At 38.8% G+C, this 19,876-nt stretch overlaps 1 pseudogene; it reads right to left on the bottom strand.

Moving 5' to 3' along the window:
* Positions 1–4,316: 4,316 nt before the first annotated feature.
* LOC122467077 lies at positions 4,317–10,866 on the bottom strand (annotated as a pseudogene).
* Positions 10,867–19,876: the final 9,010 nt, after the last annotated feature.

The raw sequence follows: 19,876 nt of genomic DNA, 5'->3' as shown, positions 1-19,876 counted from the left end.
AGATCAAACTAGGGTAGAGGACCAGGAGAAAGTAGCAAAAACTGAAAGTTTTAAGAATGTATAACTATGAGGATTGGATTGCTTCTCTATTCAAAATTAGAAAGGGAGATCCCCCTCTCCCCAAAAGAGATTTTTTTTCCTGAATTTTCTTTTCTAAATTGAAGAAGTTTAAACACTTAAATTTATGAATTAAAAAAAACTATTTTTGTGAACAGAATTGTTTTTAAATTGTTTGCTTCCAATTTGAGGAAACAATCAGTCATTTGACTTTTTTCCATTTGAGCTAAAAATCTTAGACAAAAGTGATCCTTTCAACATGCCTATGGACACTGAATGAGCATCCCGTACTTAGTGCAACAGCATAGACTAGTGGTGGGAAGGAAGATCGTAGCTAGGAGGTCTGGGACACTATGTGCTTTTCATCATATCCAAAGCCCGTTTTTAAGCCAGAATGTGAACAAAATTATCTACAGCAGTGTAAATAGACTATTTGACAAATGAAACAAAACTAGTTTAAGGGATTTCTATTTTAATAACATAAGGCTTATTTACTAATGACTAAGAATATTTGAAAAATGCTTTCTTTTTTTGGACTGCTTCAATAAGTAGCTTAATATTCAAATGTTGTAAAACGTTCTTCTTTTTGCTCTAGTTGAAAATTTCAGCTATTTTAAAGAAGTCAGGGATTAAAATCTTTATTAGCTTTTAATTTATACCATGGAGGAAAATGATGTCATTTCCTTGCATTGAATTTTCTTATCCAGATAGGTGTCGTATATCAATCACTGACCATTTGTGTGCACTACAGAACACAACAGAGGGAACCAAAATTTGCTGAGACCCAGATCTTGAACTGACAGGTTTATGATCAACCATGTACACGACTTACATAATACGTACAAAAGAAGTTAAGTGCTATGTTACTTGTCTAAAAAGCCATGGAAACACAGAGGATGAGGGGACTAATTAAACTTCTAGGGGCACAAAAATCTTTGCAGGATTCAGTACTCGGGATATTGCCCAGCACAGAGTAGACATTCAATAGACATCTGTTTAATAAATGATCTATAAATATGTTAATATCTCTAAACTTTATGGTTTAAAACAACTGTTGTTTTATTTCTCATGGGTTCTACGGGTGGGAATGTAGAAGGGGTTTGGCTGGGTAGTTGTGGCCCAGGGTCCCTCTTGGGGTTTGCAGTCATACAATGACCAGAGCTAGAAAAGTGAGTTTCCAGCAGCTGGGGGCTCCTAGACATCTCTCTCTCTTGTGTTCTCACGACCTCCACACAGTCTCCTTTTGGTGGGTTTGGGCTCCTTCACAGCATAGTAGCCTCTGTGCAGCTGGGCTTTGAACAAGCTTTTAAGAACAAGTATTTTAGTTAACAAAGCAGAAGCTTCACGGCCTTTAGCAACCTAGCCATATCCGCCACAGTCTGTTAGCCAAAACAGTCCAAAGCCAGTCCATTTTTAAGAGAGGGTACACAGATCTCATCTCTTGTTGGGAGTAGTGTCAAAGTTACATTTAAGATAAGCATGCAGGAGGGAGGTATTGTGGCTACCTATGAAAAATAAAAGCCCTGTAGTGAATTCAATGTAAGATTTTAAGATATGTAATGTAATGTTCTTATGTAACCTTCCTTTCTGCCTTTGTTTTTGTAAGGAACATGTCATAAAATAAGAAAAAAAATTTAGAAGTGTGTTTGGAATCAGAAGTCAGTATAGATTATATATGAATCCAATTTCTACTCAGTTTTATATAGTGTTTCTTCTGAATTTATATCCTTTAATGTGTAAAGCCCTCATTTAGGCTATGTCTATAAGATTATGTGCAAAACATCAGCAAATGAAACAACCTGGCTAATTAAGTCACTATCACGACCAAAAATTAATCTATGAAATCAACTGTTTGGCATCATAGAACAACAACAACAAAGCAAACAAACTGAAACAAAGAAAAACAAACACACACACACACACACATGCACACACACACACACACACACACACACACACACAAGCAATCCCTGAAAGCAAACCAAGATAAAACTTACCACATGTATAATTTACTTTTCACTTGTCAACAAGTTGCTTTGATATGGCATAGAAGACAAAGTCTTATTTAAAAAGAATACATCTCAGATTTGATTAGCAAAGTGTTGCATGAGGGTTACAACTAAAAGGGTTTTGTTTTAGTTCACATGCAAAGAATCTCTTGATTCCAAGAGCTTTGTGACATACAAGAAATATTTCAGGCCAATACAATACCACTTGGTGCATCAGAGTGGCATAATTCACCTCTTTCACTTGTATGTACCTATCCCAACAGAGAGTAGAAGCACTGAGAGCTGGTAGTATAAACAGTAATACCTCTAGTGACTGAAAGCATGGTGGTAATTTCTTTTGATCATGTGACCATGAAAGCCATTTAGTGGAAAATGTGAACTAACAGATGTTTCAGTAATGTCCTCTGATTTCTGGAACTTACACCTCACAAAGGGAGATGTCAAGCACTATATGTATAGTATTATTTTTTAAATTAGGAAGATAGGAGAGTACGTTTTCAAAGTAGACTCCATGATGCTCTTTGGATTATAAAAAAAATTTGACTACTTAAAAAATACTTTTAATATTTTTATTTTAAAAATTAAGTAGCACACTTAAAACTTAAAAGTTTTTATATATTAGGATTTTGTTAGAGTTCTAGGATAAGGAAGCAGTCTGAAAAGAAAATATTTTGCCCCAAGTTTATCCTTATTATGATAAATATGGGAAAAGAAGCCTATTAAGGGAAATATTCTGAAAATAGCATCTGAATGTAGACACAGCTGATACAGAAAACACAAATTTTTATTCAAGTCATTATTAAAATATTTAAACATGAACTAGTGTTTAAGGTATAATATTGCTAGTGGAATCTGAAGGTTGTTTGTTGCTGAGAAATTGGGTGCTCATTTTATTTTCGAGAGGTTTTTTTTGTTGTTATAAATATCTCATAGCATCACGAGAAATAATAGCTCAGCATCTATCTCTTCAGCTGCAAATACCTTTTCAGTTCATTCATCTCCTTCATGTGTTCTGAGCTGCTAGATTCAGACCTGGGGAAAAATATTTTTCTCTTTTTCTGCAGTATTTCTTGCTTTGTTTTAGTTACCTCAATAACTCTTTCCCTTTGTTCTCTTTGGAAGGCACAGCCATTAAAGAAGTTCATGACTTATATTTTCTGTCTGAGGCCCAGAAAAGTTTCTCAGCATTTTCTCAAAGGCACATGGGTAACCTTATCACTTATGAAATTCAGGCACAAACTCCATAATGTTTTAGCTAAAAATAAGTATCTGATTCCTTTCCCATGGCTGCAACAACATTCTGGGTAACAATGCTGGGTACAGAGAATCACAGAAAGTAGAAAATCATAATTAAAATATGCATTTGTTCTGGTTCATTCTACTGGTACTCTCTTGCTTTCTTTTCCCCTTTAAGAGTCATTACATGCTTTCATTTTTCTAACCCAATTTTTTTAATATTTATTTTTGAGAGAGAGAGAGACAGAGAAACAAACAGCATGAGTGGGGGAGGGGCAGAGAGAGGGAGAAGCAGAGAGAGGGAGAGCCTCCAGAGCAGGCTCCAGGCTCTGAGCTGTCAGCACAGAGCCTGACACAGGGCTCAAACTCACAAACCACGAAGTCATGACCTGAGCTGAAGCCGATGCTTTACCAATTCAACCACCCAGGCGCCCCTATGCTTTCATTTTCAACATCAAAAAAGCTGTATTTTTAACATTAAAACTCTAATTTTAACAAAATAAGAGGGAAAAAAAAAACCAAGGTACAATCTACAGGGAAACCCATCTTGGTGCGCTGCCCCCACCCCCTACGGGGTTCTGGACCTGCATGCCCTGCGGCACTCCCAGTCACATATATGTACACACAAGGGTGCATTCATGCACAGGCTGTGTGTGGGAGGGAGCTGGCTCAGGAGCAAGCATCAAAATAGTTTTAGAAATGACTGTCCTGCCTAGCACAGGCATTAGAGAAATATTCTTTGCAAAGGGAGGTGGGAAGAAGCATGTGTAGAGTAGGAGGTGGCATGGGCTGCCAGCCCCAGCTTTCCTCTCCCCGTGGCACCGGGCCTCCAGGGTACTCACTGCCTGTAAAAGGGGTCAGTCTGAATCTGCCCCAGAGGCTTTGGGCAGTCCTGAGTCCACACCCTGAAGTCAGGGTGGGCAGGTCCCACGGGAGCCCACAGACTAGCAGGTGTAGGTCCATGTGAAGGGCTAGGCAGGAGCCAGGGATGCTGGATCCCAGCTTCCAGCAGTCTCATGGTGGGCCAGTGGTTCTGATCTTCCTCATTCGATCAAGGTGGTTCAGGCTTGAGCCTTGTCTTAACACTAGGTTCCTCAGATTCTTTTCAGATTCCTCTGAGGAGCCCAGGAAATTTTTCATGTCTTTCATCTCCTGTTGTGTCCAGTGTGGCGTAGGCACAGTGTGGTGGCGGAGTTCATGGACATGCACAAGAGTATGGCCTCTGGTGTTTCTGGGGTGTCAGCTCCCTCCCTGCAGACAGTACCAGGACTCCCATCACAGCTTCATGGGGCCAGCATGATGCTCAGGGTCCCTTTAGCCTGGCACAGCTTGGGTGAGTCTGGGAACCTGTAGCTGGCATGGGCTGCATTGGGCTGCTTGCTAATGTCCAGAGAGCTGAGCAGCTCTGGGATGTTCTGAGCACTTAAGGAGAAGCTTTCAAATTCCAACTGGGAACATCAGATAAAAGCCCTGACTCTTGCATGTGAACACACAGGAGGAGATGACACTTATGTTCTCCTTGCGGATGCAGGAATAGTGGTTCTGGGGTCACAGGCCATGCATAGAGAAGAACTAGATGTCACTTAGGTTGGTGAGGCAGGCCAGGCAGGTCTTAGCACAGTCCTTATAGGCCACACTGGCAAACAAAGCCGGTGCCATTTTGTGCAGGAGACAGCCTTGTCATCAGTTTGAACTTGATCTTGGCACTCACCGTCAGCATTGTGAACACCCTGAACTGCTCCGCACGTGCAGTGTGTGGGGCGTGATCCCCCTTCAAGTCAGGTGCCTGCGCGGAATCCCGCTAGGCCACTCAGGGCGCAGGCTGTGCACGATCGATCGATCGATCGCGCATGTCAGGCACAGCGAAGCCACCACTAGCGTGTGCGTTAGTTGCACCTCCTTCCCTCCTCCTCCCACCTCTCCGGCCGTCCTCGCAGCGCGCACCCGCATTGCGCAGGTAAACATGGAGCCGGAAATCTGTGCCACGCGGAGGTCGGTGGTGGGCTGCATATCCAAGGAACGTGTAAGTGAAGCAGAAGCAGCGCATGGTGCCGGAGAGGGAGTGGTCAGCCTGCAGGGCTTGATGGGGACTGCAGCGGCGTCATCACCAAGTCCTGGGGGCAGGCCTGTTCTGCGTGTGGGCCTCCTGCAACTTGCTATTAGCAGTAGCTGCCGTTTCTCGCCTGAGATGCAGCTCTTTTGGATTCATGGAAGCGCGGGAAAGACTGGCGCTATTTCGCTTGGGAGCACAGCCCCTTCATGGCCTGGAGCTTTTTTGGGGTGAAGGGTGCGCGTGGCCAGCACAGGGCTCTTGCACTGGAGGTTGAAGAGACCATAGCCATGACTGGTGCCAAAGGCTACATGGCTCCCAGGTGGAGCATGACGGTCGTGACGGCAGCTGGAGGCAGGCACTGAACCAGCACATGGGACCAGAAACGGGAGGGTGAGAGCTCAGCCCCTCGTAGCCCTTCCATGTGAAGCTCTGGCGGTCTCAGAGGAGGTCCATGCTGGCCATGCTGACCACCTGTTCCAACGGCACATCGTTAGTTCCAGCATCAGTACCTAGCCTGCAGTGCCCACCGCCACCATCTGGGCTGTGTACTTGTAGGGTGCCACTTTTTCCGCGCCCAGCCTGGGATAGTGACTGTGGATGTCTAAGAAGCCCATCTTGCAGAATGGTGGCCCGTCGTCTTGTGAAGCCTGTTGGTGTGTATGCTGGGCCAACGGGCCACACTGTTGGCATGCTTGCGATCTGCCTGGAAGAGGCCAGTTGTGCTTAGCTTGTAGAGCAGCCACAGCACCACGGCTGGAGACATCCCAGAACAACACATTGCCGTCCTCACTGCAGGTCGGCAGCAGACCTCACCGTGATGGCTCCTGGGCCAGGTTCTGACCCCTGGTGATGGGCCAGCTGAACTGCGCTGGAGGCCGGCTGCGGGCGTGGCAGCCCACCAGAGCTCAGGATGCGGGCCCACAGTTTGGCGGGGACATTGGCGACATGGGCCAAGCAGGTAATAGCCAACGGGTAATCTCTGTCTTAATGCTGGGTGCTTACAGGAGGATAATTTTTCTAGATTTTAACTATACCATTTCTCAATACATGATTAAGTTGCCACAGTTGGCCGTTAGTCTTTATTTGAAAGAGAAGCCAGGTACAAGAAAGGTGGAGTAATCAGAGTATTCAAGATGGAATCTACCTGAACTATTTGTACTATGAGACATGGCTTAGTTCATAACCAACAATACTTTATATCTACCAATTTCTAAGTCATTTTCTCATTAAAATAATGGTTGACCAGGTGTACCTTAAAATGCCTTCAATCACTTCTGTGTTAATTTGAGAGTAGAGTTTTGGAAACCAGTGAGATTTAATTTTCAAATCCCATTCAGTTAAGCCAGGGGGAGAAAAAAGGAGGGCAAATTGGAGTTTTTGGTTTTGCTTTTACATCTTACAATACAGTTAGGGCTTTTATGACTGAAGGGAAGTGATAACTACAGAAGAAAATTATGACAATTCCAACATTTAGTACATTAAAAGGTTTTAAGTACATTAGCAAAGTCTCCTCAGTAAATTTGGAAAGAATGGAGGGAGAAATGTTGCTATTTGTGTTTTATACCAATGTCAGCAGTATTAAATTAGTAAAGAATATATGTGATATATTAAATGCAAAAATACACACACACACACACGCACACAGTACAAACACAGAATGAGAATAGCTGAGCATTCCCAGTTTTTAAACTTTCTCTTCATCATCAATGGTTCCCTTTAAGGAAGTTTTTCAGGTAAGCATCCTAGAATGTTCTGTTTCCCACCTCATTTATCATTAAGTGATCATGTTTTATTTTTTGTCTCAACTGTGTAATGTTAAGGGGTTGATGGTCTAGTATATACACAAACTGACGAGAAGAGCTAGAGAAGATACCAGGAGGCTCATGATGAAACCTTTCTTAATGACATTTCCCTTATGAACACAGCTTGCCTGCAAGCTGTTACAGAATCGAGAGTGTATCACCAAATGGAAGTTTGAAATTGGCCCCCCCCACACACACACGTGTGCGTTCACGCGCGCACACACACTCACACACACATACATCACAGGTGCAAAAATTCTGCATAGAGTTGACATTTGTCGTCTACTTTGGTTCCTAGACTGTCACTAACCTCACCAATGAGCAAACATAAGTACATCTGCTTTCTAAGAAAGTTCCCAATGAATTACAAATACTACACTATAATTTCCAAGTTAGTGTGATAATTCATAAACATTAGCATTGCTCCCAAACTATGCTGAGTAGGCAAAATAAATCATGAGTCACAAAATATTTGCTCCAAAGCCAAGCCCATCCTTCACATGAACAATTTTCAGAAATGATGCAGACAGACTTATGAACAACACTTGCTTATTTTTAGAACTTTTCCTGCCCTTTGAGACTATTCTTCAGCTTTAGGTTAAAGTCCTACAGTGAACTGAACACAAAGCTTAGAGATCAACAAATGTAAATTAAGATAAATGATTATATTTCCAGTTAATATGTCGGAAGAGCATACTGAAGGAAATGTTACATTACTTAATTTTCTGAGCTCCAATTTTTGTTTTCTTATATATCCCAATACAGACACAGACACATGTACACCCACTAGTACACACATGTCTTGACTTCTCTAAAAATGGGTTGACATTCTGGATTCAGTGATTTTCAGTGGTATAACCCAAACTTTCTCAATTAGGAATTTTAAGTGTATCTTCTAGGATCTCCGTTCATTCCTATCAGATTTCCTTCTGTATAGGCATAGGTTTCCTCTGATAGTCAGGATCACCGTTAACATATTTGCGATCAGGTAGATGTCAACATGTTTTAACTTTTATTTTTTAACAGCAAAACAGCCCAGATTTTCTTTGTAATTTATTTTTGGTATCAGTATCATTCCATTTTCTCCATGCTGCCCTTTTGAAGTACATTTAAATCTTCCTTAAAATATAGTGAGCACTCTTCTAGAGAATGCCTGACTTTATTTTAGTTCCTTTGATTTGCAATGCATAGCTTTAGCAATACATCTCAACATATTATTTGTTTTCATCACTGAAGCTCTTTGTTGCAAAGAGTTCTCAGAAGTTTGCTTTTTAGGACAACTTCCTAGACTATAAGGTTTCTACTTAGAACTCCTTGCCTTCTGACTGGTGTAATTTACATGCAATTTAAATTTTCTTGATTTTATTACATTAGGGAATGGCCTGACATGATTCTAGGTTTTCAAACTTCTGTATATTTAATGCATTAAGGGAAAAAAATGCAAATTCAAACTAGAGGCTCAGGACCAAATAGGAGCAGGGCATTGGCAGAATCTTGTGTGGTGTTAGCAGTGGTAGTTGGGGCATGGGGTTAGGCAGTGTTGCCAAAGGACATCTCATATCAAAAAGCAAGTCCGCTGATAATTTTACAGTGACTATTGCATGGATGCTGCTCTAAATGCTTCTTTATTCTTTCCCAATTAAGTTTGTATCCAGTCCAGCAGAAGAGTAGATGTTGATTTTCTTGGGGAGCCCTGAGAATGCCAGAACAGGTGCCAGGTGGTAGTGGAGTTTAGATTCCACTTCTGTAAGGATGACATAACTTGGTTACTTCCTTGCAAGTGATCCATTAGGTAACGTGTCTTATAAATCTCTCATCAGCAGGGATAGTTTTAAAGGAAACAATGGTAGGAGTAAATGTGACGCCCTCACTGACAGGTGTTTTGACCACAAAACCACTTCTTAATTCTCCAGATGATGTATTTCTATGTGTGTGTGTTGTACCAGTATTCAGTTCTGTGCTCCGTGCTAATTTAGTGTAATATACAATCTTGGAAATGATTTCTTTCCTTCCAAGATCCGAGGCATTACTGTGAATAATTAAAAAAGCAGGGCTCTGCCTTATTGGTAGCATCTTTCCAACTTGAACGAATCCCATTTGTTGGCACTGTTGTGGTCATGCCTGACCTTTCACCCAGTTTGAGGGCTTGTTTGCCAGCGTCTGCCTAGTATGGCTCTACACTCTTAGCACCCGCTTTCCTCTTTCCTCGTTGAAATGTTTCCTGACAATGTAAATGTAATATTAAATGTGCATGCGGTTCCTCACCATGTTCCTCCTTTGTGCCAATTATGTATCTTGATTTAGTCTTTTGTGTCTATTTTTTCCTAACTTACACAGACTTTTTTCTCTAGCAAAACTGAATATGTACAGCAACAGCTAGTGTCCTGCCCCAAATGTTCTCTCCCCTGTCTATCAAGGTGTGAGTTTAGTGCTAGACTTTTCCTTTTGTATCCTGCTTAGAAATTCTGTGACATCCATTGTTTGTATTATTTCCAGAAAGTGCCCAATAAATATCTGAAGAATTGAAATATGTTTTCTCCCATTAAAATATAAGCCCCCTGGGGACAGGAACGGTGCCTTGGTGTAATTTGCAATGTACATAAGGTATTAGACATTTTTAAAACATATTTTTTGATTCACAGATTGTTTGATAAATTTGATAACTTCTTCCTGAGTTTTCTTTTTTTTTAAAAGAAAGGTCAGATTTTTGATTTGTCCAAATCTTGCAGTTCTTCTGTTTCAGATAGTAGTTCCTCAAAGGAACTCAGCTGTTTCCCTACTAGGTCACTCTCCAGTTTCTGGTTCCTGTTGGCTTTGCTGTGTATATCTTGTAGGGGAAAAAAAGGCATTTGTCCAGTCTGCTGCTTTGTAGAAAGAACTGAAAGGGCAATAATGTGGCATTTGTTAGATTTTAAAAAATGGAAGGAAGGGGAGGCTTTTAATTGTATGGGAAATTTAATTAGATTTAGACTAATTAAATTCATTTTTTATATTAACATGTTCACAAATATTATTGCATCTCGTTAGATTTCATTCTTCTAGCCTTACTGAACAATATTCAGTAGTAGTTTCAGATTACAATAAGTTCATTATGAAGATAAGGTGGAATTAGTGTAGGAAGCTCAGCTGGTTGAAGGGGTCTGTACTTTAATTACTGCACAGGGCGTGCATATTAATTACAACACAAGTGATATTTACTGTACCTCAGGAACATATGACAGGGTAGAGATACTGACAGCACCAGCTAATAAACTCAGTATGATAATGAGGAGAAAAGACCATAAAAATAGAAGGAAATAAAATTATTCATAAAGTATATTGATCCCAAAGTAAAGACATTAAGCTCTGATGAAGGGCAACAAAAGGGAAGCTCCTCACTTTATCAAACAAATAACCAAAGTAGAGAAATGTTAGCAGGGAGACAGATTGTGATTATACTGGTCACATGATCACACTCCAGAGAGTACACGGGAGCCATAACATGGGAGATTTTTAATAAATCAGCAGAAAGCCATACTGTCACCTGCAGGAACCGAGGTCGCGGTGGCTAAGGACAGCCCCGTAGAGAAGTCAAACATGCTGTGGTATAAACTGGAAGGAACCACACACATACAAAATCTGGTTCGGGAGCCACTGTCCCCTCTGGAAAAACGAGGGCACACCTAAGAATACTGCAGGAATTACTCTCAATAGCAACTCCGGGGGCCATCACCCACTTTTCCCTGTTATTAGAAATCACCAGCTCTGATTCCGAGATGACAAAAGGGAACAGTTGGGGACTGGTTAGATAATTTTTCTCAGAAAATGCTCAGTTATGGTGTGATCCTTTCTAAATCTACACAACTCAAAGGAAAGTTCACAAATTTTGGCTTCAAGTGATAAATGTGAGATTTGTTTTGTTTTGATTTTACATGGGCCTTGCAAAGAAATGGTCATTTTTTAAAAAACAATTATTTGATCAACTTCTAACAGTTACAAACAAGCTTATTTTCGGGGGAAAAAACCCTGGCTAAAGTGCTAATTCTTAATTTACATCAAATAATTACTGTAGTCAGGTGTTTGCTAAGTATTTGTTATTTTTAAGCTTATTACCCAAAATCTGCCACAAATTGTGCTCAGAGTTGAGTTATTATGGATAGAAAGTACATCAGTTATGTGTTTATTTTAACACATAGAATAATGATGTTGACCAAACTCTTACAATCGCTTTAAGTTAATTTTAGGAGGAAAACATGTTGTGGGTGTATATACGAATAGCGATCTTAATATATAGTGCAAATATGTGATATATATATGTACAAATGAACTCTAATCTGTATATAATATCATATGTATTTCTGGTTAAAGTACCTAAAAAATAATAGTAAATCTAGATAGTGCATAATCTGGCCCTGTATTTTGGTAATACAGTTAGAGGTGTCTGGAAACAAAAAACAAAAGGAAAGATTATTCGTTTTGGTTGAAATCTATAAAATCATGAATTGAAAGGGTTAGATGTCAAATTACAGAATGAAATTATGGCAAATCTCACTTTGCAACTTGGGCAAGACAAATAATATGTATAACCAACTCACTGTGAACTGAATTATTTTAATTTACGCATCCTGGAGCCGAAGTGAAGATAGCCCTGGACTCCCTCATGAAATGCGGGTGCCATGCCTGGTTTGCTGTGCGTCCCTCTGCCCTTCTCAGTGCCTTACTCTATGTATCCCAGTATTCCAATGTTTTCATGCTAGCCTTTCTTTCCTCCGGTAGAGGGGTTGTTTCATTCATATTAAGGTGAAATATTTCCAGGGAATATTTTTAAGAGAACAGTGTTTCATGAAAGCTTATGTTGTAACTTGACCATTAACGAAGTACTTCTGTATGAGCAGGGGATCTATCTGAAATTACTCAAGTGTATCAAATAGTTATGAACACAACCCACATGAAAGGCCAGGCATAATCAGAATGTGGGAAAAAGTGGTAATTCAAGTTTTATAATCGGTACTGTTGTGAACTGGGTTATTTTCATCAATACCTGTGTGATATTACAATGTTAAGACTCAAGGCTGTAGGATTGTATAGTACCAGGAACATGGTGGGTAGATGTTTGATGAATATTTACTGAATGAATGAATAAACAAATGATTCATTTACTGAATGAATGATTGATTGAATGAGTCCTCCTCAGGTGGTGTTTCCTTAATTCTTGAAAGGTACCGGTGGTGTTTCTGTTGTATCTGGTGAACTGGCTATTCTCTGTTACTCTGGCATTTTCCTTTTTGTACTGGCAGTCCCTAACCACGGTGTCTCTCTCACTACCTGAAATGTAAGTGCTGGCCGGAGTGGATGACCACTGTCAAGTGGGTGGGCTCTTGCTCTGTGTTTGGAAGCAGAGGGTATAGGTGATAATGGGAGATTGATGCACTTGTGTTGAAATCTGGAGCATGAAGTCATCTGTAGCTTACCCATTGTGAAGCTCAAACAGTTTTATGATAAACATGAATGGCTTTAGCAGACTTTCAGTTATCAAGATGTTGATTATGGGTTTTTATTTTGTCCAAAATATTCTGATATTTGGGAAGAAAAGAATGGTTTAGGTGCAGACCAATTATATGTATAAATGGGAACTTGCAAGCCTATGATCCCTATCCACTTGGATTAGTGTTAAGGAATTAGAACACAATAGAGACAGAATAGATGGAAAACGTATTTAAAATTTAGAGAATAATTCTGATTCTCTATTAGTGTTTCATGGGTTTCTGTTAGGAGTTTGCTTCTCTTTGTCAGAGTTTTTAATGTTTCCTGTTAGTATTAGTTTTCCTTGTTCCTCTTATAAGGTGTCTGCTGTCCTTGTGCCATCATTTGCCCTAAGCTTCTTCCCTTTTCTCATATTCGCTGCTTCAATGATCACCATTATTTTTCATCCTCCTCCCATCCAATTTGGTTCTGATATTTATTTCTGCAAACATTACTTTCTGTCTTCTGTGTCTCTACTTTAATGGCTAATTTGACATTCAGGAGCTTCTCTTCTTTCTTCAGCAGAGGAAGAGTTGAGTTTGTTGAGAAACTAGTTTGGGGATATCTATTAATGTTGACTTAAGAAAGAAGGGAAGTCCTAAGCTTCCTTTATTTCTGCTTTGAATAATGAGGAGGCAGAGAATATTTGATGTAGACATTAAATAGAGACAAGAATTCTGATGCTCAACATGTTGTAGAAAACAGAGGATTTAGGAATTAAAATATCACTGAGACAAAATAGGTTGTATCATCTAAAGATTGGGGTAACTAGTTTATATCATCAATTAAGAAAATCATTATTTTTACATTTGGAATAAGTATATGGTCAATCTTGCTGCACTGTGTTGCTTGAAATTAAAATTTTAATGTTAAACAGAATAAATGACCTTTTAAAATATAATACACTTGACCCAATATGCCCAATATGCTTTGTAATCACTACAGTCAGAGGGAGCCACAAAATTCTTGTGTTTCACCCACACAGAAACTCTTGTTAATTGTCACTGCAGTGAAGCAAAACTTCTAGAATGTCCCCAAAGCTTTTGAACCCCAGTGCAGAGTTTAATTTCTTGAAGCAGCTCAAGCTCCAAGTAATTTCATAAAGTTTTAGAAGGTTAAGTTTCTGTCATAAACAAATTTATGTTTGTGGATGTTGATAATTAGAAAAAAGTATTTTGTGAAAATCTGAGGAAGTAAGATTGAATAGATAATTAAAAATTGCAACATTCTAATCAATAAAAAAGATGGATATGATTGTTCTTGCCATTCTATTTCTTGGACCTTGTAAATCTTCATAAATCCTTTTCCTTTCTTTTTTTTTTTAAGATCATGTTGTATATTCATCACCACAAAGTGGAAGTCATAGTTAAGGTTTTCTGAAAGTCTTAGATTGTATAGCTCTTATAGTGTGCTAAAATAGTAATTCATTGAGAAACCTCAAAAGTGTGTCATAGAATAGTATTAACAGGAATAAAGGAACAGAAAAGGCAACCTGTGATGGAAAATTCACAGATCTGTTAGAAATTGTCAAATTGATCAGCATCACTAGGAACTATTGAGAGGAGCAAAGGTGATGTGCTTATTATTTGATTTAACAACAACAAATATCAAAACAAAAATGTTTGATTTCTTTTGGGAAGGATCATTTTTCCATTTACCTTTTCTGAAACAATCCCCACCCTCTGTTCCCCTGTTCCTGTTACAATTAGTCATTACCTACTGTTGCTTATGATTTGTTGGCAGTCTCTGACTGCAATCTGTTGCTCTGTGACAGATCAATTCTTTTAGCCTACAGACTCATTCTTGAATTCAGCCAAAATGAAAAAAAATACATGTATGTATATATATATATATATATATATATATATATATATATATGTAAAAGTCTAAGTCACATTGCTTTGGCTAATGTGGCAGATCATTCTTTTAAAGGGGTGCCCTTAAAGGGAGATCATTAATGAATCCTGCACATATATAAAGGGAGTGAATGACATTGACTCCCTATGCAGAACAGGTTCAGAGTCCATATGTATAGACGACTGCGGAATTTGAAGTATGTTCATTTACTATCGTCACTTTTAAAGGAGACAATTTCAGAGCAATATTTTAGTTAGAGGAGTTGCTTCTGAGCCTACTGAAGAGAATTTGTAGAAATCCTGTTGTTTATACCCACACACATATAGATGTATACACACACCACTGAGTTTAAATAATCCCAGTAAGATTCATATTGCTCAAGTTTTTCAGCAAAAGAAATTATAGTTTTCTTGCAATCAATTTAACAGTCAGAGCTTTGGTGTAGCAAAATATATGCTTCGTAGCCCTTCAAAATTTACGCAGTTTGTACATATAGATATATGCTGTATATATTTTGAAGTGATACGTATGTTGAAATTTTTCCTCACTTAAAACCATGCTGCATAATTGATTGGAAGAGTTACTCTCATCACAGTCTATTTTTGCAGCAAAGCAGAGGCTATTTGAGATGCTTGTAGTTTTTTTTTTTTTCTTAAATGCTTTACTTTAATGCAAGGAAGGGAAAAACTAGTCATTATATAGCAAGATATTATTCATTGTTGGTTTGTTCTGAATGATGCTGAATTAAGTAACATTACTGTCTAACAAGAAAAATATGTTAAAAACCATTTTCTCCATTAACTTTTGGTGTCACTGTTGTCGGACTCAGCAAGACCCTCTTCGGTAAGACACACATACACAGACTAGTCACTCACATACTCATTGTCCTTTAAAAAATATGTAATCCCTTAAGTTTGCTACCTTACAGACCCGAGGAACAGCTTGCTTCTCAACATTTCTATACAATAAGGTTGCCTCAATCACAAGGCCAGAGCTGCCAAATTAAGAAAATTGGTGGGCTATCAAGGAAAGTAGTATTGAACCAAAAGGCAGATGTTTCACTGTATGTTATACATTGGTGAAACACCCTCGGTCTGTCAGCATGCATTTTCTAAAAGCATACACTAGCCACTGTGTTGGTTCCTGTTTTCATTTTGAGTTTGTAAAGGGCCCTCCTTGTTTGGCTCCTGGAAATCTACCAACTTTTCTTGCTCTAAAAATAAGACAAGGTACTCATTCGCTAGAAATTACTCTAACCACTTGAGAAACACCTTACAATTTTTTCAAGCTCAATTTGGAAGGAGGCTGTAGGTATTAGGGCCGTGATGCAACTTCACAAATAAATCCATGATGGGTAAAGCAGAATATAAACAGCATATCAATATACACAAGCCACAGGGTCTAGGACATAGTATGGGCAGGATTGGTTTGCAAAATGCTTGCATTTTTAGTCTAATTATTCTTTTCACTAATTCCTTCTATGAAGAAATGGAAGAGTCCTTAAACATACAAATGTGGAAATTGAGGACTGAACACGTTACTTCGGGTAAACAAGGGATACAGGAAGGGACAACTCTTTTATACTTCGTTTTGCACTATTTGGTTGCATTTGACTGTGTTTGTACTCATGTAGGATAATCTTTTTCAAAGATTGTAAGAATTATTTTACAATTAAACTTTTTAAATAATTTTTACAGAAAAATGACTTAAGCAAATATACTAATTCATTGAAACATTACCTAAGATTAAAGTTTACTTTTAACATGATATCGTTGTACATAGATTCTAAAGACTATCACATTGTTTGGATTTTACTATATTTGAATAAATAGCAAAAAACACACAGAAACTAATTGAAACATATTCCTTTGTTCTGGTAAATTACTACACATGCCTCTAGCTGCCTAGTATCTGAGGTTCTGTAAAAGGAGATTTTTATTTTATTTTTATTTTTTTTGCCCTCCCAGTGTGTTTTATCCACCATTTAAAAACACATTTGAAATATATTGCAATTGCGTGAGAAGTGACATAAATACATTTGGTGATTAATATTTATTTGATCAACTGTGAGTGCAACAATATGACTTCTAATTTGAAACCACACAAGCTTCCTTTTCAGCAATCCTGCCTTTCAAAGCCTTTCATTTGCTATATCCCAGGCTGATCTTGGAAAGAGAATCTGTTCGATGTACTTTTCCCTACTCCTTTTCCAACTTGAAACAGGAGAGTGGGCATTTGGCTGTATTTCCAGGTGTGCCATATTGGAACTTATGTAACACGCGAAGGGATGGGGAAACTCTTAGGCTCTAGACCTGTGGATGATTCCTGAGAGCGTGGCCTGTTGAAACATGCTCCAGGGTGTATGGATTGGAAGGTCTATGCATACATTATCTGCCATATCTAAACATGCTCACACACATTTTGTAAAACGGCAGAGTTGATGTCTGGAAAACTTCTCCCAATGTTAACTAAAGATCCTGTTCTATTTCGTATTATTATTCCTATTGTTTTATTTCCATCCCCTGTGCTCGTGGTGTCTTTTGTGGCACTTCAGCTGTGATGAGATGGGCGCGTGAGCAGCTTCCTCCAGAATTGGCGCCAGCTGGTTTGGAAGACTGGCAAACCTTCAACTTCTCCCTCGATCCACCACGTTAGAGATTGACTTTATTATCTGCTATAGTTCCATGCCATCCATGCCCAGTTTCCAGTGGCCCAGAATGCAGGCATGTAACAGGCCTGTTCACTATCGTGCTTATTCTGATTTAGTCATAACCTCAGGAATTGCCTTTTAACAACTCCAAAAAAAAAAAAAAAAGTGAGGGTCATCCACTTCTAATGCTGGAAACCCTGTGATAATCTGTTCCATGCATTCAAATGAAAATATGACTTCTTGGCAGAGAATAGCATTATAATGTAAAATCCCATATGCTGTTATACAGTATGTTGCAATCTGTTTTACGGCTGCCTCTATTCTAACGAGTGAATACTGCCAATAAAGCAATTGAAGATAACACTAATTGCTTATTTCTGTGATCCATAATTTTTATGGCTGCCTTATAGCTCTTTAGTCAAATAGATGCTTTTTGGCCTTTAAGATCTAGAACTCGTGTACGGTAGCAATTGAAACTGGAAATGTACATGCTGGCCTGAGAGACTTTTCTGTACTTGATGAATAGGATGCAGCAGAGAAAAAAATGGAAAGTTGTGAAAGAAAATAGACATCTTCAATCGGCTCTAACAGGTAACCACTAGATTTTATCAATATTTAGGTGACATTAAAGAAATACATAAATACGTGGCTATATTCGGTTGTCAGGTTTTCTTTGGCTTCACGCATTTGGGGGCCTTTTGGACACAAAAGCGACCACGGAAGACACGGTGGTGTGTGAACACAGCTGGTTGGAGACAAGGCTCTGTGCTCCATCCTGGGTTTTCCACACTTTGGCAATAGGAGTCGAGACAGTGATTCAACTCTTCTGAGTGTCGGTTCCTCTCAGAAATGCTCTGGTGACTAAAAGGCTGGGAACACACCGCTGCCCATAAAGTACTCTACCCATGTGTGTGGTTGTGCTGGGTCCCTGTTTGGGGCCATCACGACATGCTTTTTCATGAATACTGTCATAGAAACCCCAAATTATGCAGTGTTTGTCCAAGGATTTATCCAGTTCTTTGCTACTCAGAGTGTAGTCTGTGGATCAGGAGTGTTGGCGTCACCTGGAAGTTTGGTAGAAATGTAGAATTGCTGGCCCTCCCCCAGGCCTGATGTTAAGACTCTTCCTTTGATCAAAATCCCCAGGTGATTAGTATGCACACTACAGACCAATACAGTCTAACGTACCTTATGGATGAGAAAGTGGAGATTCAAAGGCAAGGTGAAGTGATTCATAAGAGGCCATGTAGTATGTTCAGAGCTAAACCACGTTGAGAGCCTGGGGCTTCGCCTCTGTGTTTAATCCATGCTGCCTCCACCTTAAAATAGCGAAGGTTTAATTTTATTGTGTGGCAGATTTCAGATTAACTACATAGGCTCAAAAGTGGGCAACATATTTGTAGCTTAAAATAATGTAAGTCGGGAAAGCCATCTGTTTCTGCTTTATTTGGTCAGATAGTGAAAATACAAATCAAAGCAAACAATAGGTTGTATTACTGAGCTTAAGTTACATATGAAAACTGTCTAGAATACCCATAGATTTCTACTCATAGAGCTCTGTAGATATGTTCTCAATTGAAGAATTTAAGAATATGGTCTGAAATTCAGACAAAGTACATGTGCAAAGATCATAAGGTCCTAGTATTCCATTTTTCTATTTTGTATCCAGCTTTCTAGCTACTATAATCTCTTTGATAAGAAGAATAGATACTTATGTTTAAGTAGGCATTTATTTTTCCTATTCCAACAGAAATATATGTGGTATGTTCAAATAGAGGTTGCAGAAAAATCAGCTAATTTTGCAAATAACTGAAAAATGTTTATAATTCCCTGATGAGATATATACATTATATAAGCAGTTCTGAGAAATACCACTATATTAGTTTAACCATTATACATATATAATAATTATAATAATTTTATATATAACAGTATATATATGTACATATACATACATATACATATACATATACATATACATATACATATACATATACATACATATATGTACATATATATACTATTATATATGCTACTCTGCACACTGCCAGTATGTTATTGGACACACTGGCAATGTTTTTCACATGTACTAAGAGCTGAGTATTGCAAACCAATATAACTTATTATCCCATTTAATCTTCACTACAAATCTGCAGGGGTACTACTATTATCCTCATTTTATAAATGAAATGACGAACCTCCAGTAAAGAACTTGCCCAAGGACACACAGCCAGCAAGATGAAACTGACTGAGGAATGAGGAGTTTAAATGTATCTTCCAAATTAATGTTGTGACTGGTAAAACTTTTGAGTCCCAGTTCCTTAAATTCTGATTTAATTAGATCTTTTCTCTCCATGTGAATTTCTACCTTAATTTCATGCAGTGAGGCTGGGACGGTGTTAACCTTTTCTGCCTTTTGCACCAAGCACCTGGTTAGGTGAACCAGCTGATGTCCTGTGTCTAAGGAGTCTGGGGCTGGAGTTGTCCATAGCCAGGGAAGGAAGGAGTCTTAAATACCCTACTGTTATCTCCATGGTCAGAAACTGCTTCCCCCCAAATGCTGAGCCTAGGTTCTTGGTTCTTCAGCTCTTACTCTCTAGTACTGAGATTGACAAACAAATAAAGGTTGTAATAAAAATGCCATCATACTTGCGAATATTCTTAATGAAATCAGTGGCACAGGCTTTCACAGAGAAATGGATACGGAAGA

The sequence above is a fragment of the Prionailurus bengalensis genome, chromosome A3 (genome assembly GCF_016509475.1).
Source record: "Prionailurus bengalensis isolate Pbe53 chromosome A3, Fcat_Pben_1.1_paternal_pri, whole genome shotgun sequence".
NCBI classification, from domain to species: Eukaryota; Metazoa; Chordata; class Mammalia; order Carnivora; family Felidae; genus Prionailurus; species Prionailurus bengalensis.
The sequence above is the reverse complement of the archived record's forward strand: the minus strand, read 5'-3'. Positions and strand labels throughout refer to the sequence as shown.